Source organism: Crocodylus siamensis, chromosome 7 (genome assembly GCF_052110815.1).
Source record: "Crocodylus siamensis isolate JL-2025a chromosome 7, ASM5211081v1, whole genome shotgun sequence".
NCBI classification, from domain to species: domain Eukaryota; kingdom Metazoa; phylum Chordata; order Crocodylia; family Crocodylidae; genus Crocodylus; species Crocodylus siamensis.
The window spans coordinates 26,928,846-26,951,490 of NC_143401.1; the positions used below are offsets into that span (position 1 = coordinate 26,928,846).

The window sequence follows — 22,645 nt, forward strand, 5'->3', positions numbered from 1 at the left end:
ATCCTCTGGGGGGAAAGAGCTACAGTGTGCTGCTGGTGAAAAGCAGAAAAGACAAGGGCATTATCAGTGCCAAGCTACAGCCATAGCAGGGAATTAATAGGCTAATGTATGCTTCAATAAATCTAAGAGAAGGATCATGCACTGCACCACAGAGGAAAACAGAAAAGCTCATGGTCCTTCCTGACATCAAATCTGGTGGTAAGCCTTGACCCTAAGTTCATGAACAATATCCTCTAGCTAGGCACCATAACAGTTTTTAAGTACTGGTAAAAGCACCAGCATACGCCAGCCAAACTCCCATGGCAAATGTCTGGTGTTTCTGAGGAAGAGGAAAACAACACTCAAGCCAAATAAAGCATTCATTGTGAGGGGAAAAAAACTCTTCTTGGCCCCTAACAATGATCAGCAGAAACTCAGAGACATGGGATGATAAGATACCTTCTGGACATATCAAATATGGACATGCCAAATATTTGAGTCCACATTTTCACATGTCCTTATGGCTCTAAGGACACTTCTGTTTGGTCTCTTCTATAAGCTTATAAGAATCCTTCTTGAAGTCATTCAGGTTTGTGACCCCCACTGCTTTCAAACTGGAGTTTGTTAGCAACTTCTCATCTGACTCTACATTTGTTTGTGACAAGTGTGTAGTCACCTAATCTTATTTTCATTAGGTTGCCTTATTCTACCAGTCTGATAATCCAGTCTTCCCCCAGATTTTCAAAGGGCCTGCTTTTTTGTTGCCCCCCAATTTCATAAGCATGTGTCTAGTTTTTACACCAGTGTTACTGGTAGAATTGTTAAACAGCATACATCACAAGATCAATCCCTGAGGAATACCCACTATTACTCCCTTCAATCTGTTAAATCTCCATTCAACATAACCTGCACAATTTCAGTATGAATCTTCATCTTCAGACATTCTCACTTCTTTTGTACACCCTTTTGATATTTCTCCTTACTGATCAATCCCATTTTACATTCCTTGCAGGTTGTCTATTTACTGTAGTTTCTCAAGTTGGCCCTACTCTTATCCAGTCAGGCTGAGCTGGATCAGCTCATAATTGTTCAATCCAGAATTTGTTCCCACAACCAATTCCTCTATAGGATCCTTGCCACTTCCTAAAACCAGATCTAAAATATTCTCTTGCTGAATCAGTGAAAGATTTTCAAGAAAAGGAATGAGAAACAACCCCTTCGTCCTGCTTTCTTTCTTACTCTAGAGTGTTCCAAAGTGACCTGTTGTGGTGCTGCTCTCAGCAAGCCGCTTCCAAAACCAAGCAGTGAAGATGCATCCAGGCAACTTGGTGGGCTAGCTCATTAGCAAAGGGTAGTGTCCACACTGTTGAGCAGCAAGTATGCCTAGGTATTTTTCTGTGGAGCACCATGAGTTTACCATTTGGACATAGCCTTTGTTCATTTGTTTTTATTTTGTATTGCTACTGTATTTCTGTTATCTGTTCTTTAACTGTAAGTATAAAAAGAGTTTCACCACCCATCCCATTACAGTGGGTTGCAGTGTCAGTTGTGAATGTTTCAGAGCCACTGGTTAACTGACACATCAGGTAGTAACAGTCTGTTAATAGGAAACAGATAGTCCCACATTCATCCAAACCAGGGTGTTTTGGATGCTTGTAATTTCTGCAGTATACTTCATCTGGGAATCTAGTTTTACATCCTAGGTGAATAGTAAAATCTTATTCCTGTCTCACTGAAGTCAGTAAAAATTCTCAGATTGCACTCAGCTTGGAAAATGATATATACTGTCTGCCTAAATTCCTACTGGATAGGCAGTTCTTCTACTTCTAAAATAGTTATCATACTCTGTTTATCAATTAATGTTTAATTATATAGGGCTGTATAATGAGTGTATACAGCATCTGTCAGAGCTTGAGTTCAGTTGTAGACAGGTTTCTGCTTCAAGAACCTTACAGTTGAATTTTGGATGGTTGCATTAGACCAAATTAAAGGTCCAGGGGTTGGTAGAGTTGTTAATCATCAATGGAAGGCTATACAAAAGGGTGTTTAAAGAAAGGTGTCAAGTTAGGGTTGGGCCACAAGAAACATATTAGTATAAAACACAGGTTCAGGAAAAATTCAGGAAGGGACAAAGGGAGAACTAAAAGAATGACTGAGTTATGGCATAAATCCTGGACTTTATGAGGTAATGAGTAGGTTAACCAGTATGGGGCTTAAAACAAGGAGCTGAAATTTGATGCAGCAAAGTGAGTTAACTATGGGAAGAGATTGTAACAAAATCAAATAAACAGGAGAGGAAGATGTTTTTTAGCAGTAGTGTTCTTGTCCTGCTTAAACAACTGCCAAATTATTGTGAGTAGTTCACTGGTGGGTATCATGAGATATGTGTATACAGCATATGGATATGGATATTTGTAGGATTGCCAACTTTAAATATGAATAAGGCCCCCAAATATTAGTTTGGTATTAAATTGTGAGGGTTCTTAAAATTAATTTTGGATTATTTTTCTTTAAGTTTTAGTTTCCAGGCCATTAAGATACACTCGCTTCATGCTTTAAAGTTTTTCTCTGCAATAAGAGGGGCTAGAAAGTACTTATTTTAAAAAATGACAGGATACAATCTCTTGAGTTAAACAGCTGGGCTTCTAAGAAATGCACCAAAAATCACAAGAGTTGGCACCACACACTGTCATATCTATATGTATACAATATAAAAATTGTCAGTATCAAATGCTGTGAAATATATCCCTTTTTGGAGTTGCTCATGACATTTTCAAACAAATAACTTTTGGTCAGATACATTTTATGGCTGGTCTTGGCCTGAAGGGAAATCTTTTGGAAAGTCTGAGGAAAATCAGCCCAGCAATGGAAAAACACACATTATACTGAAATATTTGCATACTTCAAAAACAGCTGAAGCTATAAACTTTAAACTTGGCTTGTTATATGGTTTTAATAGAGGAAAGAAAAACAATCCAAATTTGAAGAAAATCACTTCACTGTTTTTCAAGTTTTGAATGATGAAATTTGGCATGATCAGGTACAAGCACTAGAATTTTCCATTCATTTTTCCAATGTTTTTAAGACCACCTCTGTCATGGACCTAGTTATGGGCTCATTCGTTAGAAATACTGTACATGAGGATGGATTTGTAAAGGGCTCAGACACTGAGAGTACCTAACTTAAAGTCTTCCAAGTTAAGGGAGTTTCAGATAGGTCCACATCAATTAAGCCTATTATTCCCAAATGCTTTTGTAATACCAAAGCTAATCTAAAGTGTTAATAATAGGCTAAGACATCTTGAAAGCAATTCAGCAAAGCCTTTTCCCTTTACATATTCCGTATGTCAATTCTATGTGTGTGTGTATGTGTACGTATATAAAAAACACTTTTTCATTTCATTTTCCTTCTTGAAAATGACCCTGTTGTTGTTTAAAGGATACAAATAAATATACTATATGCTAATAAGACCAAGTTAACACTATGGGTGCTTGTACGTGTGATGAGGGTTAGGCCTCTAAATTGAAACAGTTGGGTTTAATTGTGATGATTCAAAACCCACCTTGTCAATTTAGGGGCTTCTGTCATGGTTACAGTGAGGGGCCCGATCTGATCCTTATTTTTTCCACAAAACCTGCCTGCCTCTCCTATGGCTGGGGGGTGAGCTGCTAGTGGGCCAGGCAGCCCTTGACCTGCGGGGGGCCCTGGTCCTTCCCTCCATGGCGGCAGCCTCTAAGCTGCTAGCTGACCAGAGGCTGCCCCAGCTCATGCTTGAGAAACAGTTGGGTCAGCTAAATGATGCCTCTGAGCTAGAGCAGCTCTCAGCCCACTGGCAGCCTACCCAGGCAGCCCCGGGGGTGCTGCTGCTAAGGAGGGAAGGACCAGGGGCCCCTGCAGCTCAGGGCCTTCCAGCAGTTCATCTCCTGGCTGAAGGCAGGCTTCGTGGAAAAAAAAAAGCCCCTTGCTGCTTTTTTTTCCCCACCCCCTCTGCTGAAGCCTGTCCTTGCAAGCTACCAGTAGGCTCAGTGGCTAAAACTTCCTTTGTGCAGAGACAGTGCACAGAGAGCTGGAAGCCCCATTAGGCTCGGGGAAGAGTTGGATCTGCCTGCCAGTTGGATCTGTTGGCCCCAGGGAGTGCTGCCACCATGGAGGGAAGGACCAGGGCTCCCCACAGCTCAGGGGCTGCTCAGCCTGCCAACAGCTCATGGGCAGGCTATGCCGGAAAAAAAAGCAGCAAAGGACCTGATCCTTTTTTTTGTCTGCACGGAGCCTGCCTTCAGCTCGAGAGGGAGCTTCCAGCAGGCCCTGAGCTGTGGGGGGCCCTGGTCCTTCCCTCTGCAGCGAAGGCAGCCCCTGAGGCTACCTAGGTGGGCTGCTAGCAGGCTGGGGGTTGCCTCAGCTCAGAAGCGGCACTCAGCCTGATCCAACTGTTTCCTGAGCCTGAGCTGTGGCAGACCCCAGCTGACTAGCAGCCCACCCAGGCAGCCCTGGGGGGGCAGCACTGCTGCAGAGGGAAGGGGGTTGCCCTGCAGCTCAGGGGCCACTCAGCCCACTGGCAGCTCGCCCCCCTGGCTGCAGGAGACATGGGCAGCCTTCATGGGGGAGCAGAGGAAGAATTGGGCTCCTCGCCACTTCTGTCTTCAGCCCACCTCTCCTGCAGCCGGGGAGGAGTGAGCTGTCAGGCTAAAGGCTGCAACATTGCAACGTAACACACTCATTTCAATCAGAAAACCCATACATGTAAAGTGTGATCCAATTAAACCACAAAAATAGGCAATTTTTGTCACATGTACAACTGCCCTGGGATAATGGTAAAACTTTCAGTTTCCTGATTAGACTACTTGCTTTCCCAACCATTAATGTTGCTTTAAGGTCAGCATTTTCATTTACTTCCAATCCTGCAACCATTTTGTATGTGAGTAACTTTTATTTACGTGAGTATTCCCATTAGTTAACATAGATAAGCAAATAAGAAACCAAATCTAAATATTTGGTTTAAATGTAAAGTATGTTTTGAAATGATAAGTTCTGTGTAGATTTGGTTGGAGCCAAATCCTGATTCTATTTAAAGTCAGTCACAGATTTGGAAAGTATTCTCTTTTGAATGATGGAGCTCCCTGAATTTGGGAAGCATGTGTTACATCCTTAAATATTTTCAGAATTTTTCTGCAATTTAATTACCCATACTTAGAAATCTCAGCGACATTTAGAAACTTAAAGATTCTAAGGAACAGTTGTTGCCTAATCTCCTAGTATGATGTAGTTAAATGAACTTCTGTTGGAAATCAGGAGGAACTGTGTTTAAGTATGAAGTTGCTCTTCACGGTCAGTGACAGGTTATACCACAAACATGGCTCCGTATCTTGCAAGTAAGCTTATCTATGAAACGGTCATTTATTACTATTGATGTTGCTAAAATTTTATGCTGGATCTGTTTTCATCCCACGTTTCCATAGGTTACTCTGCATTTGGTATTCTTAACTGAGTTACACACCGAAGTTTTATTTTTTCTTCTATTGTTTTGAATGTCATACTTACCCTTGCAATGGCAAAAAAACTCTGATTAACCCTTTTATCATTCGCTATTTGTGTATGGGGTTTGCACACAATTTGAAGGCTTGCTGGTGTTTAGGAATTGTTGGGTGTTCAAATTATGTCATAGTTTATACATATCTTTTAGGTCATTGACATATTTTTTCCTGTTCAAAAAACAACTAAAATTTCAAAAATTTTGTGTTTAATTTAGCAAATGAAAGTTTTTCTGGGTAAATATTGTTATGATCTGAAAAAAATGAACATAAATGAAGAGTCAATAAAGAGATATAAAATAACATAGAATGCTACAAAGGCCACAACTTAAATTATTCTTTTATTTTAAAATGCTGATACTTTGGATGTAACCCTGAATAAATTAATGAGGAAATTCTGGAATTGTGTATTAATGAATTACAAGACTAGTGATACCTGCACATGATTGGCACTTCCCAGGATAACAACAGCATGGTCTCATTCTGTGTGACAGAGGCTGTTTGAGAATGTTACTAGAAAGCACAAATACTTTGTTAAAACTTGAGTTCCTGAACACTGATGTTTTTGTTGTGAGTATATTAACACGTGCATCTCAAAGAATGTACAATACTTTTACCTTTATACTATCTTTTTAACTTTTCCAGCACTTTCCAGTCAAGTAATTCAAAAGAGGCTTTCAGCCTTTCATGAATTACGTCTCATCCGTCTTGTAAAGTGGTAGAAAGGTAAATTGAAACACCCAGAGCTTATGGTGTGGTTCTGCCGTGAAAAGTAATTCTATGGGGCTTCCCATGTTTGAGAGTCAGTAATGCCATTCTGTGCATAAATTCCTGAGGTGCACAGGATCAGCCCCTCAACCCCCAAGAGCATCTGCTCAGGGCAGATGGAGAGTGCAGGCAGCTCAGGATGTCTCCACTCTCTTGTCACAGAACTAATAGATGTCTGCCACAATAAAGCAGCACAATGAATTACTACTGTTTGTCATGCCACTGATTTGCTTCTGATGTGGCGCAACAAAGGGTTGGGATGTCTATTTGCTCACCATAAAAATGTTTATGGTGACACAGAGGTAATATCTGTTTCTAAAAAAAATTTAGGACAAATCCACTACAGGAGGGAAGTGAGTGCATGTAACTTAAAATGTGTTAACCCCTTGAATGGATGCTCTTATTTAGAAATAAAGCAGCCATGGTTTTCTATAGCTTAATCTTCTTCTGAAGATTACGGCTTCCTCTACAGCAAACTAAGACTGCTTTAGTCCTTAATGAAAATATCCGTGAAGGGTTTTAATACACCTGAGCTTATGTACATTGACTTCACACCTTCAGTTAATTCACTTAGGTTATAGGGTCAGAAAATATACGTGCATATATATCGTTAGTACAGAAATTATTTCTCTGAGACCTCATGCTGTAATGCTATTTTTCTTAATTTTTTTAAAGCACATATTGAAAATAATGGTAAGATGACAGAGTTAAATACTCAAAAAGTTTTAAAATGTCAAAATTTCAGTCTTGCAATTTGAAGCTGGCTCTCTTGTCTGTCTGTAAAATTGATAGTTTTTATTTATATAACCACCTCCTAATTTCCTTTGCCTTATTTTTAAATGTTGGCATTTTCTCATTTTTTTCTCAATTTTTTTTTTCAGTGTAGCTATTTGGCTGTAGTTTTCCAAGTTTTTAAAGAAACTGGGGTGGGGGGGAACCCTCCAAGACAAACTAAAAAAGTTGTTTGACATATTTAATGTGCAAATATTCTCTCTTATTTTTTCATTAAATGTATATATGTAAAATAAAGTGTTATAATCATTTATATATACTGTCTATATTGTCGAACATTCAGAATCTCATGCAGTCCATTTCTCTTTAATGACCTTAATAAAGCTTAATAAAATGAAACGTAGTGCAGGTGATTAAGAGGGTTACTGTGCCATGATCCTTTCACCTCCAAACACTTGGGTTCAAATCATAGTTCAAGTAACAAATGAAAGCTGGGGGAGGTTGGTGGGGAGTGGCTTTCCCCTTTTGCTCATCTTTACACCACATAAATTAATGTGATGATCCTCTGTTATGATCCTCTGTTATATGAATCTGATGTTACATTTTTTGTGCTTATATGCTTGCATTCAGCAACATATTTTTAGAAATACATTTTCATTTTCCACTAGTTATGTGTGATTATCTTTCATTGTATGGAATTAAAAGAGCCAACTTGTTCAGCAGGTTTCATAATAGATCAATAATATGTTGGCTTTAACATTTTTTTTCTAGTGGGGATGCAGAAAAATCAATGTCTGTAGTGCCCTGGGTCATGATCAATACTTTTAATAAAACTTCCTTTTTTACCTTTGTATGGTTTTGCTTTTATTAATGAGCTTTTCTTTTAGTTTCATCCCATTAATGGCTTTCTGATAATGTCATACTGCCCAAGGTCAAGGCCAGTTTGAACTTATAACTCTAGTTATCGGTGATTAAATCTATTGGCTGGGCTTAGATGTGTTAAAAGACACAAGAATCTGAACATAGTATGAAACATTGCTCTCTAGATCTCAAAGTTAAAAAACTTTTGGGTGGATGGCAAATTAGTGTGTGTGTGTGTGTGTGTGTGTGTGTTTACAAATAATGATTGTTTTACTGATGTATCTAGTATTGCTGGAAACATCCCAAGTAACTGCTGCAGCCCTGACCACACTGCAATTAAATATCAATGTGAAACAGTCTATCATAAAAACTTGCAACATTTTGCTGTGTATTTTGCAAGATCAATTTGAAATAAAATAGGTTACAGCTTTTGCTCATTTTTTAAGCCAAGCCAAAGAGCCATACTTTGATATCTCACATGCATTAAGGTATAAAGACTAGCATTTTAATGAAGCATGGGATATGGGTTGGAATGTATGCAAGAAATACAGCATTTTTTATTGTCCCTGGGGCTTGATCCAAGGTCTACTTGCCAATGAAAAGACACCTATTACCTTCATTGAGCATTAATTACAGCCATCAAGAACTTAAAATATTCATGTATCTTAATTATTTCTGTGCCTGCATTCATCTTCATATATATTGCAGTTTGTCTATATTCTCTAATGTACTCTTTATAGGCACCTGGAGGTTATACAGACAGAACTTTATGTATGAAAGACTGTAACACATTTTACCTTAGGGTATACTTTTTGTAGTCTCTAACAAATGAATTGCAGAGAGACCTGGACAGTTTGACCAGGGAGCACATTTATGTAGAAGAGCTTTTTTCTCACTATTTTGGCAATTTTAGCCTTGTTATATTAGATAGCAGTTCACTTCATAACAAATCATCACAAGGAGTTTGAACAGCACAGTCTTTGCTTAGAAGGTGCCCTACAGACTCTGATAGTCTATCATCTTTAATTTAGAGATTTAAGTTCCCATCTTGTGATTATAGCTGAGTGAGAAGTGAAGGAAAGTTTAAATTGTAGCTATCTGTGTCATGCTTTTGCCATAGATGATGGAACTTAAATCTTCAGTCCTCTAATTTTCACAAGCCAAAATAGTCACCATAAAGTTGTACAGAATAGGAGTGGAAGAAAGTAGATGGGGGTTGTGACTTAAAAGAGGAAATCCCCTGCAGGAAGTGACCATTTAATCAGAAGTGCCTGTGCTCTGGCATCCAGTCCCAGGTAATGTACTGTGGGAAGAATGGAACAAGGAAGGAGAAAAATTCCTAGTTCCTTGACAACCAGTACAGAGATGGGTGACTAGTATTAAAAATAAAAAGAGTGGAAGAAATAGAGAACTAGAAGAGTCAGAGGAGGCCCCTGACTAAGTTTTGGGGCAGATGAATAACCCTTTTTCTAGGGCACCAACATACCTAAAGCCAGCACCAATATGAGGGAAGGCTTACTCCAAAAACCTGGAAAATGTCTACATTTTCAGGCATTTGAGTTTGTGCAGTTGTCAGTTTTTGCAGTTATTTGATTCTTCAGCTTTCATAATATTACAAGTAAAACAGTGGGAATGACTCTAAATTCAATTTTAGAAGGTACTTTGTGATAATATGTCATTCATATATCAATAATCTTGATACTCTGAGTTAGATTATAGACAAAATGAAGGTGCAACTGAGGTGTAGCCTTCTCAGTTACGCAGTGTAGTCTCTGTAATTGATGCTTAATTAACAGCTGAATCAATGATTCAGTTGAAGAATTAAAAATGGACTCAGATGAAGTCAAAATAGACTCAGGTTTACACTCTCTAACTGCATGCCCTATGAAGTGCTCAAAGCAGTTGATACTTACCATTGTCATAGAATAAGCATGCCTTGAAAAACAGGGAGCAGAAAGCTGGATATAAAGGCACAGTTTTTATAAAATTACTTTTCTGCCCTGACAAGCACAATGGGGTAACAGTAATAATACTGTTTGTTTAAAAACAATCCATCCAATCATTATTAAGAAGACTGAATGTTCCATGACCTAATCACATTGATTTTTTTGACTGCTACTTTGATTTAGTTTAGTTTGATTTAGGCAGCAAAGAGATATCCAACAGAACCAAATATTTGTACCACTTGAAATCTGACACTGAATATTGTACTGTGAACCTGAATTGATATTGGCCTATGCAGTTGACTAATGCAGTTGATCCCAGGATGAAATGGCAGAACACTTTTATCAAACTATAGAAATTTGATAATGAATACCTTTTCTGATTTTAATACAGAAGTGCAATAAATAGTTCTCCCCCACCTGCCTCATCAGTTGCAGAGTACTGTTTGTACAGTATGTTGTTGTTAGTGACAACTGAACAAGAATGTTTAGGAGCAGTTGGCTATCAAATAATGGCAAATTTAAAGGTTATGCAAATTGTGCCAGTACAGCCCAGCTTGTTTCAGACCTCTTTTCTCTATTATCATATCAATTGAGTCAGCTCATAGTAGACAAAGCAAGGTTATGGGAACCACCTAGAGCATCATGCACCATTAAACATCAATGCAGCATACATGAACATCTGCAACGACGATCTTATTAACGGAGGGTATAACGGAAGGCGATAAGCAGCTTTCTTAGTCACTTAATTGTAAAAAATTTAATATCCTAATGCTTGCATTGTTTATCAACAGCAAGTTCATTAATAATTGTGTAATTATAGGAGGATAGATTATAATACCTATTGCACACTGTCATTTACTATACAGATATGAACTTCCATCTGTGAGCACTTAAGCCATCAGTTTGTAGTGCACCAATAATGCAAGTTGTTTTTAATGTTCTTTGTATTGTGGGATAGAAGTATTCATATGTCATTTTTCTGGCTGGTGTCTGCAGATTGTTTTTTTTTTTAATTTTCTATTAGTCTAGGCAGCTTGGAAATTTCAAAAACCATATGAGGAGTTTAATTTAATGTGGGAGGGGAAGGCTGTCAAGTGGTCTCTGTGTGTGCACGTAAAGGAGATGTTTGGAAACATTAAACAAAAAGTGTTAAATGTTTGCACTAGAATTGTGAAGGTTGTGGGGCACACTTTTAGTATCAAGAAAACATGGAAATGGAAGATGAAAGCAAATAGGGTTGTGGCCTGGAAGGGACTTGAAGAAATAAACACAGCAATTAAAACAAAGAGATTAAAAAGTAAATAAAAAGAAGAAAAATGAGTAGAGCCATGCCCTAGGTTCCAAAATACCTATGGCAACATAGTAACACCCAACTTTTGTTAGATGGACTAGCAGTGCTGAATTTCCAATGCTTCTTACAAGGGCTGCAGTTGGTTAGCATATGACCTAGCGCCTGCTCATAAAACAGTGTACATGAATGGAAACATATCTCTTTCAGTTATGCCATGTGTGCCACTGAAAACATTTTAACAGGAAAATCAGAAAAAGAAAACTGATGAATGGTGACCTGATGTAATAAAGGGTCAAAGATGAAGTTTGACAGGTGCACTCAGCAGCAAAATGCTCTAAATGTTAATCTGTTTCCAAGACATACTAACCAAGTAGCAGGCAGTCAGATCTGACCAAGCTAATAGATTCATTTTATGTGGGGAAAAAAATAAAGTTTTCAAACTTCCTAGTAGCATAAAAATCTAAAATATGTGCTACAGAAGAATGCTACAAGGAAACCTACGGATAAATTCAGAGCTCTACAGTAAGTGGTCCCTGCAGTCAAAAGGAATCAGCTGGCAACAAAGGTAGTTACAAAAGAAAAATGAGTCAAATGACAATAAACATCAGATGAGTGAAAACTTGGTAAAGAGTAAACGCTGTACCTTGATAGTTATTATTTTCATTTTATTTCCACATCTTAAAGGGTGACTTTTGTTATTCAGAAGAAATATGAATTTGAGAGATTGCAATTAAAAGATTCAGGGTCCATTTTAACTGCATTTTAGAAATAGGTGTTATATATAAACCATAATCAAATTCCTTTGTGATAAATTGCATTATAGAGCAACAAATAACTGTCATTTTCTACCATCCTTTCTGTGCTTCTAAGTTATACCAGGTACAGCCTATTTCCCTCTGGGAGGCAGAGAGCTGAGAATTGGGCCCTGTATCCTGTAATAACTTTCTAATTTAATTTCCATACCCACCTCCTTGCCCCATACCCTCTTTTTTCTGTTCATTTAGAATAAACAGTAGCTGCAGCAGAAAAGTGTCCATAGATCAAAACATAATTTTGCAGTGTTTATTACTTAGCTTGCAATCTCTTTGGGGTTATGAGCATTTTTTTATTGTGTCTGTATAGTGAGTGCATAGGATTGGCATATTAATAATAATTTATTATATTTGCTAGAATGATCATAAAGCTGGTTAAGGTTTGATTCTTGTAGTTTTAATGCTCAAAATAGATGATCAAAGATTATTTTTTAAGTATTAAACTGAAAGATGCAGGTACTTAATAGCATGGGAAATAAAACCTTAAAGGAAGAATAATTAAAAATGACAGGCTGAGGTACAAACTTGACAGGATTCTGCAAATGTGGAGGATGGAGATTTTTAATTTATGCCTTCTAGACTAGGTTATTTTGGTTTTGTCAAGCAGTCTGTTTTTATAGCTTCAGGGTTTACTGTAAATGACAGTGGTGTGTGCACTATAAAACCTGTTGTGTTACCTTTATGAGTGCCTATATCCTACAGCCATGCTTTAAAGGGCTTGCTATGCAAACATATGATTCAAGAGCTGTAGCTAGAAACTGTCTGTCAAAACTGCTGTTATAACAACTGCATCTGAATGAATCTGTTTCACCTGAATGAATCTATGAAGGAAATAATCTATAAATTCAATATTAATGTTGCATAATTTACATTAAAATATACATATAATTAATCTGAAAGGAGGTAAATCATATACATTCAGTTTATAGCGGTAATTAAGGAAAGGCATTTTGATGCTAGTTATGTGATCCAAAAAGGATCATCATTTTCTGTATTTAATTACCAAAGGAACAATCAACAACTAATTTAAAGTGAAGAAAACTACCTTAATTTGGGGCCACATTGTGCTCTTTGTTAGACTGGTAGAAATTTAAAAGAATTCCACTGAAGTAAGCAAAGTTACTCCTGACTTTCACTCGCACGTGTGAGAGCAGAATGTGGCCCTTTGAGATGGAACAAATCTCAGCCCACACTATACTGGCATCAACTATTAGATATGAAAGCTGTGAGAGTCTGGGAAAACCTACTTAGTAAAGCAAACTCCCAGTCTTTAAAAAGGAAGAAAGAAACAATCTAGAGAGATCTTAATTAAGGCAACGGAAAATTACAAATACAAAATGAGCACAAAAATATAATTTAAAAATCCTAAACCTATATCTAGCTTTTAAAGAAAGCTAGGAAAAATTAAAATTTCCATGAAGAAATCAGATTTGCAAAACCACTGATACAGGGTCACTAATGTTTTTCTCTCCCTTTCCTGAATTGTGAAGTATATACATTGTATCAGGTTATTTTTAGTAATGTTATGCTGAAGTTTATCTTTTTCTCTCCCAGACTGATTATATTTATACAATCAAACAAAATCCCCCAGAAGAAAAAGCTTCTTCAGAAATGCTCTGTAGTGACCTAATGCGCAATACTTTTCTTTTCATTCTCACTGACTCTCAAGTAAAATAGAAATGCCTTGGGCCCATCCCTGCCTCTCCTGACAACCTGTGTTTCTCATATTACTTTGTAACATAAACAAACCTGTCATATAACAAGGTGCTTATTTAAATTATGTGATTTCTGTATTCTCTGCTCTGAAATTGAGGTGTACCTGAGGAAATTTACAAGTCTAATGGTAGAGGTATGCATGCACAGATGCCAATAGGGACAGGTTTCCACACAGAAAAGAAAAGCTTGATGAGAAAAATGAGAGAAAATAAGCTCTTCCTGAAAATTAAATGAGCACTCTAGTTTTTTGGGGGGTTTTGGAGATGCCTTAGATAGGTGTTGGAGAAGGGAAGGATTTCTTTAAATATTAACTTACATTTTCTTGAAAAAACGTCTCTCATGTTAATATCTCAGTTCCAGCAATATTGGTAATGTAAGAATGATGTTGTAGATGTGATGGTCCAGAAATTATGTGAGAGGCAAGGATTGCTTAGGATGGTATCTTTTACTGGACTATCTATGAAGTTGGATAGACTTAGACAAGCTTTTGAATATAAGACATTCTTGAGGAAGAAAGTCTTGCATTCAAAAGCTTGTCTGAGTCTACCCAGTTTCATAGTTGGTCCAATAAAAGATACCACCCTAAGAAATCTTTGCCTTGTAATAATATTATGTTTTTAAGTATCTGCTTTGCAGTATTCTGAAAGAGAGAATATTTTCATCTGTTGTTTGTACTGGGCCACATACTATGAGAATGGGATCTATTTTATGGCAGTATAAATATATATAAACAATATACTTACATATCTTGTCTCTCTTTGTTAATTGAAATTTGATTCATTGTAATGTGTGGGCGAGCTGAGAAATGCTTTCCCAGGGAGTGAAGTACAATCACCTAACCCTGTTGGCCAAGAATAGTACTCTGCAACACTTCTGCAGATTTTTAGTCACTGGAGTCAGGTAAGAGCAAAGAGGTCTACCACAGAACATGCAGCTGTTCCAGAGGCCTGTTCATGTGGCTGTCTGTTCAATAGCCAGTTGTTGGCTCTCCACTCCTAGGTGAATTTTGTCCTTGGATGCCCCCTCTTTAATCCCTGGTAATACAAGGTAGAAGTTATGAATGCTCATTATCCTTCAAAAAATCCACCCAGTTTCATTTGATTTCACAGATCTATATGTAAGTGCTCTTATTTACATGTGGTAGCCATAAGTTTTCTGTGCCTCAGTGTACATGACTGTAAAACAGGGATAACATTAACTGTCTCATAGAGTCTCTGAATGTTCATTATTGAAAGTTCACAAAGTGTCCTGAGATCCTTTGTTGAATATCCCATACTGTTATGACATTACATTAATGATTAGTGAATTGGATCTATAGGAATTCATCTTGCTCTCACCAGTCCTGACCAGCAGTGCCTTCTCATTTCATCCATCAGTCACACAGAATCTCAGTCACATAGACCAGCAATTGGGGACACTTACAATTATAAACAAAAGAACAAGCAGAAAGATTGGCAAAAAGATAAAACTAGTCATAAAAAAATGGAAGGTTTTGTTTTTCCTTTTGGTAAATACAAATTCTTTCCTGGCTGTCATCTGTGTCCTCCTATCCTGGCTTTCACCTTCACTTCTCTGAAGCAGAGAGACGGCCTTGCTTTTGTAGATGACAGATAAGTAATTAAACAACCTGATTAAGTTCTTTAAACTAACAGGTGAAAGTGGGAAGTCTGGGTGTTAACATTTATGATATCTTCATGCCTGTGATGTCTGTTTTTGTATGTGTATCATTACAGATGCATCTGTTTATAATTCTCAGTTCCTTGCATAAACTTTGCTTTAAAAAATAGTTCTGTGCCTATGTCCTTATTCCACTGTATTGTGACTTCTGAAGGGGAATATCTTGTCAGATCAAAACACACAGGGTTTAATGAAAGACAAAGTGCAAAATGAAAGACTTGTACAGGAAAAATTCTGAATCGTCACCTAATTCTTGGCCTGAACCACCACTGTAATACACTAGTTTTAAGCTGGTGTTGTTTGATGGATTTCTTTGGAGCTCTGTTGAACTAAAACGGGAGTAACACTTGGGAATCAAGGCCTATTGGATTCAGTAGGGAGTAACACAATATTATTTAGGGTCTGTTTCCTGTAACCTCTCAGTTCTAACTTCAGGTCCTTTCTGATAATGTACTGTTTCAGTCAGTCAATTATAGTCCTTTGAGTTACAACAGGGTATTATCTGTACATGGTCAGAACTGGGTTCTTACTTAGTATCTCATGCCTAAGCCTTCACACTCTTTTACTTCCTTCAGTTTGCAACCTCTGTCCTGGTTCAGGCAGAGAGTGCAGGAAAGTGATTTAATTCTGAATGTTACCTTATGTCTTTAACAGCTATACTGATTTAGAGGAGTATATTTTCTGGCAGTTCAGTGGGCACAGTTGCAGCTCCCACTGAATAGTGTGCCTAGCGGGCAAGTAGCAGCACTTTTGTAAGCTTGGAAGGTTTTTTCAACAGAGTTCACTGCCATTCTAAACTTTAAACATTGTGACACATGCCAGAAAAATTCAGCAACTCTTTCTTTGGGGCAGTTTTTCCTAGGCATATATATATATATATCTATATATCATTTGAGCTGGACTAAGACAGACTGAACCTTAACATCTTCCATTAACCTTCTCTGGTTCTCTGTCATATGCACAGCATTATTACTTACTAGTTCAAAAAATACAGAGCCAAAAAACAAAATGGAACTGCTTCTGACATTGGCAGTGAACTGGACAGAGAATGCCAAGGGTTAAGTGGCTTCCACACTATCTATAAAGTAAAGGAAACACATATGAGTCTATAAAAACTCTACATTGGTCATTAGTGATTCTGTTAAAATTGTACTATTGTTGCAGTCTGATTCAGAGGGTCTAACAGTGGCATAAATCAAGAGTTAATTCAGGTTGGTGGCATTAAACTGATCTGAGCAAATCCAGAATCAGGCATAAGTCCAGTGGTTAAATTCTAGGGCCAGGGAACACCTGCACGCATGTGCAATGTATGGCACTGAAGAACCATCTGCAATGCCACACACCACATGCATGCAGGCATTCCCTGGCCCTAAAATTTAACCACTGGACCTATGCCTGATTCTGGATTTGCTCAGATCAATGTCACCAACTTGAATTAACTCTTGATTTATGCCACTGTTAGACCCTCTGCATCAGGTTGCAACAATAGTAAAATTTTAACAGAATCACTAATGACTCATGTAGATCCTGGTATCAAAAAACCCTGCACCCAAAAAAAAAAAATGGGGCGGCACAGGTGACAGCAGCATGTCACCCAAAACTGGAGCCTGGCCAGCTGGAGTCATGCTTCAGCTCCCAGGCAAGCTCCCTGCTGCAGGATTGCTGTGGCTGCAGCCCCCGGAGGGCCCCAGGACCCCAGGTAAGGCTGCTGGGGCCAAACTTCCCCTACCCCACTCAGGAAAAGATGCCGTGTGCCAGAGCGCATGTGTATGGACATTACCCAGGGACCCTAGAAAAATGCATGTTCCTGCTCATGGGGACACATGCTAGGAGTCAGAATGTGACTTCTGTTAGACACCATTAATAATATGCTATGAACCACACGAAGAGGTAGCTTATGTATCTGAGTAAGAATATAGGGAGATTGTCCTTGCATATCTTCCCTGCTTCAGCTCTGTATACATGGTGAAGGGGAAAGCAGAGGACACAACCAATGATTTGTGTTTGAGGTGTGGGCCACAGAGCAGGCAGCCCCTTGGTTCCATTTCTTTTCTTTCTACAACATGCCAGCTAGCTGAGCTAAACTGGGCTTGCTCCTGTGGCAGCATAGCTACACTCTGTGCCTTTTGCTAAGCTAGCTGTAAATGGGCATATTAGTACAGTAGAGCAGGCTCCCATATTATTGTTGGTATTATTTCATCATTAATTATTTGGTTACCATTCATGTAGTATTACACATCTGTAAGGCAGTTTACAATAATTATGGTAAGAGCTGAACGAGATCAATAGGTAACTATGATTAACAACACTTTCAGTTGCAATCTCAGATTTAACCTTTATTGATCTATTCATACATTCTTAGCTGTATCTGTGGGTTGCAACAAAGCCCCCAAAAGCTGGTGTTAATAAAATACTCATTTTATATTTTTGTGTACTTCTAACCTACTGGTAGGATCCCAAATCACTCCTTAAATTATGAGCCTATAACTGCATAATTTAATTATGCTGTCCTGCACAAACAAGCTCTTAATTTACACTGAGGGAAGTGAGAAAGGAATTAAGCCCTGTACAGCTATAGCACCAGTCCACACACTGGTCAAAAGTAAGTGGGAAAGAGTAAAAGTGCTAGCAAGGAATAGCACCAGCTTCTATTTACTCAAAAAAGTGCCAGAGAGTCTAAAGTCCATGTAGAGCAGGCATCTGAAAGCCCCAGATTGTATATTTATGGATATCCATCAATCTGCCTTGGAACAACCCTGCCAGTCCATCATTATAGGTAGGTGAAGCATGTCTTACGAGAGGATTAGAGCACTGTGCCATTTCTGTAGATCCTTTATAGCTTTGGCCATCACTATGCTGATATTGACATGGGTATGACAGTATCCACTTGAGTTACTTAATACTTATATTCTTGTCTTGAGTGCAGCAGTGACATTGACTTCTCTCATAACAAAAATGGGAGAAAATGCTATTCCTCTGCTGATTTTAAAAGATTTGTTAAAAGATAAGATTTTTTTATCTTTTGTGTAAAAGATATCTTAGATGGAAGAATGTTGTGGGAGTCTGGAAAAGGGTGAGATCAGGTTCTGCCCAGATGTTGTGGAGCTTATACTCATCCCCCCCATCTTCTCACTTCATCCCACCATAGCTGCCCAGAGGCATTGATATGTTTCTGGCCTAAAGGTTCCATTTTCTTCCTATTTTTCTCCCCTTCTTTTCCACCGATATGGTACCAATATAAAGAAAATTGGGGTCAGGATTCTGTTTTATAGTTGTTCTTACTTTAGGAAGTTCAAGTTCACAAAATAAATATGAATATATGCTCCCAGCCTGTCAGTATCTGTGTTTTCCATATTGGCCCATGGAGTTAAAGATGATTATTTTAGGAAGTAGATAGATAGGTAATATTTTTGTGTTTTATTCCCTTCCCCTCTTTTTTAAATAGGAAGTTAAGGGCACTGTGACATGTCGCCCATAAGAGTTCTGTTACACGTAATTAAATGTAAGTTTACACATTTAATCTACTTTTAAGAGCAAGAGAGACTGGTAAATGACCCAGTTAAGGAAAGTACTCAGCCTAATTGGATGTAATGATTGCTTGCTGGTGTTTATTACTGTACTAAGAGTAGACATGTAGTCTGTGATTCTAATTTGGTTTAAAGACAGACCTGCTGTATTTGCAGCTACCATCAGTGTTTGATTCTTTCAGCTGGCATCATGCGTTCATTTGAGAACTTTTATCTGTGTGTGTTAGAGGAAGGATATTTTGGTTTTAATATTTTTCTCCAGCTCTACCTCCAGACTCCATGGTACCTGCAAAAATACATTCACCTCTGCATACAATGTTTTTTCCTAAGGAAAAAAGCTGAATCCTGTATCCCTGTGTGCTTACTACAACAGTTAAGAGCAAGTAGGATTTACCATGGAGGCTCTCTGTTAGAAAGTGTCTTCATTATATGAGATGACAGCATCTGATAAAATGAGCTTGGGTTCAAAAACCTCATGCTATACGTCTCTTATGTGGTTAGTCTATAAGATGCAACCCTACTTTCATATGAGGACACTCCACTAATAATCTGATACTGATCACATTTAAACTATCAGTCTAAATAAAAGTTGAAGGCAATAGGGTTATACCAGTGTAAAGTCAGAATCAAGCCCTAAAACTCAGATTTCAGTGGTGTTCATTTATCAAACTTTGTTTAATTATGCACATTGCACTGCACACACACACACAATCCTAGCTTTTCAAGAAACAATGCTCAAAAGGCTGTGTTGTATTTAAATGTGTTTACCATAAACAAGATTTGTTACTTTAAAATAGCACTCTGGATATTATGCCTAGAGGAGCAGCACTTGGATTTCAAAACACTTACGTAATTATTCTTTATTTCATAAACTCTCAGAATGATAAATGAAATCAGAACTGACTTTGAAAAGCAAGGTCACTGATGACCAGTGCACTTAGCCAAGGTGTCTCAGTGTTCACTATGATGGATTTGGGAGGTTTGTAATGTAATAGATCACACGCAAAAATGAAATTAAAGTAACATTAAACTCACAAAAGCAAGGAATTTCAAAATGGAGGCTTCTGCTTCATCCTTAATTCACCTTGTTGTGCCTGGTTATTACCAAGCCCTCACATCAGTGAGTGATGTTAGATATCACATATGCTGCTGCATGAGCATAGCAAAGTAGATTACTGGGAGCCTTAACTCTAAATGACTTAATTTTTTGTGGGTTAAAGAAAAATCCTTAAGATCATATCAGTGTATTTTCATATATGTTGTTAATGATGATAACAGTAGGTTTAAGCAAACAGGGAACAACATAGCACCGTAGGTCCAAGGAGGCGTTTGGCTTTGTTATGTTAACAGCAGCATGTATAGGAAAACTCATTTGCTGTATTGAACATCTCTAGTCTGTATAAGTATCAGAATCTTTACAAAGAAGTAGTACATACTTCAGAACTACAATAACACCTCATCCTGTCTCACTTCACTGGAAATTATGTAAAGTTACAGAAGCAGTGAGAACAGAATGGATGACCCATATACAGCTAGAAAACTGTAAAGGGTGAAATAGACTGATATCATCATGACTGAATTCATTGGTGCATTTTTTAGAATATTTCACAGTTTCCTGTTGTTGTATCTAGTGCAGAATGAATAGAACAGGGGAGGGGAAATGCGATATATACTTAAGAATTCTAGAGGGAACTTAGGGAAGAAATCAAGACGCAGCAGGAAAAAAGGGGAGGTGATGGTGGAAGTTTTTATGAATGTAAGTTTGCTTGAATAGAGAATTCTGTTTAATCTTGATCATTGCTTGTTTATCTAATTTGAAATACAACCCCTCTGCATTATTTTCTTTCTGTTCACATGTACCCACATCCATAGCCATATACAAGCAAGCATGTATGCATATATAGTTAATATGGGGCATCTGTGTGTGTGTATGCATGCGCGCACTTGGAGAAGGGGAATCTGCAACAACAAAACAGATTGGCTTATTGCAGTGTGACTTCAATAGATTTATCACTTTACTGATTGTTTTTCCATAATCTAGAGCAAAATGTGTTATCCTTCCTTTTCAAATGGATGAATACACACTGCTTTCCTGGCAGAGTTCAATACAAGATCTTTGTTCCCTGATTTCCAATTCAAATGAAACCTGTTAAAAGTACTGTAAGGTGTAAACAGCTTGGCTCTTGCAAACTACAGTATGAGTACAACACAGCATTGAAGAGTAGGTTTCTAAATAGCTTTAATAACAGCGTAGAGAAGATGCCCTGAGTATGGACTAAAAACTGTTCTTTAATTGGAATATTCATCTTCTGTTTCTTCATTACCCTTTTCTTTTTTTCCTTTGCCTTTCCTAATGGTTGTTGCTAATGCTCCCCTCCCCTCCTGGTGGGCCAGCCAACAGTTCCCTCTGGAGGCAGCATCATTATATCTGCCTGGTTCACTTAGTAGCAGATGGTGAAGAGCAGTAGAGCTGATACACTGCACTTCACAGAAACCAGGATCCTTCTGGTCCCTCTTCAACATACACAGGCTTGCCTGATTTGAGACTGAGAATTCTGTGTACTCTTCCCAACCTGGGTTTTCTTGTTTGCAAATGTGTGTTGGACAAGTACCTTGTGTAGGAACCTTTTTGTGATCTACTTTCTAACTGGATAATAGAAAAATTAAACATGTGCAACTTTTATATATTGTAAAAACTATTTGTTGTGTTACTTCTATTTTTACCAAAAATTAAAAGGAGAAGACGGCTCTGATAGTTTTCAGTTTCACTGGCTGACAGGCTTTTCTTTCAGTATCATTACTATCTGCCAAAGGACAATCTGTTTGCTCTGAGACAGTTTTAATGTGAACTGACTACCAGAGGCAGAACTTCCATTGGCTCTTTTACAGGGGTAATTTACACTTTAACAAGGTATTGTGACAAGGTGGTAATTATATTTTTATCACGTCATTATGACATTGCCACCTGGAAAGCCCTAGCTGATTAATTAGTGGCATATATTAAATTTATAACCCTAGAACTCTAAAGTTATCATACCTAAGTGGTGTAATTATATTAAGTTGTGGTGTGGCAGTGAATTGGTGCAGATGCTCTATATCCCCCTATTTAAATAGGTCTTATGGGTGCCAGTAGAGGGCAGGGAGCTGCAAAAGAGGAAAGGCATTACAAAGATAAATGTTAATGTTGCTAGAGGTTTTGAAACCAAGTCTAGCATGGCCAGCAGTTCCTAAAGCCCTTTCACAGATGAATATTTTTAAAGAGATGCCATTTCCCAGTATTTTAGTATCCCTCTCCACCCCCCAAGAAAACTCAAGTGTTAGTTTTTTCCTTTGTCCCATATGTTTATTATTTCAAGCATTTCTTGTTCATTTAAGCTTTTCCAACTCAGGTAACTGTAAATATTCCTTATTGTACTACGGAAGGGCTGCTACTTCGGAAGGGCTGGGTTGGCTGTTCTAGAGATTGCATCACCTGTCTGTGACTGGGAGGAAGGAGTAGTTTTGGAGAGGGTTTTTTCTCTATCGCTTCATCTGACATTCTTCTCTGAATCAGTTAACCTCTAACGGCGCCATCCTGCCCTACATTCTGCCTACCTTCAGACTAACAAAGCTACCCACCTCTCTTTTAATATGTCCATTTATCTTCTTGTGTTTTTTCATTGTCTTAGGGCTGCTGCTTTTTTTCTCTCTCTTTCAAAATTGAGAAGACAAGAAGGGCAATAAAGCTGAAAATGTATCGAGTAACTTGTTCACAGCAAATATTTTGATCGTGTTTATCTATATATAGGTATCAGATGAATAAGTAACC

At 38.0% G+C, this 22,645-nt stretch overlaps 1 protein-coding gene across 4 annotated transcripts in view; it reads left to right on the forward strand.

Annotated features, from left to right (window-relative positions):
• ADK (adenosine kinase) overlaps positions 1–22,645 on the forward strand; it is a 577,699-nt gene that overhangs the window by 523,494 nt on the left and 31,560 nt on the right. The window lies entirely within an intron of this gene.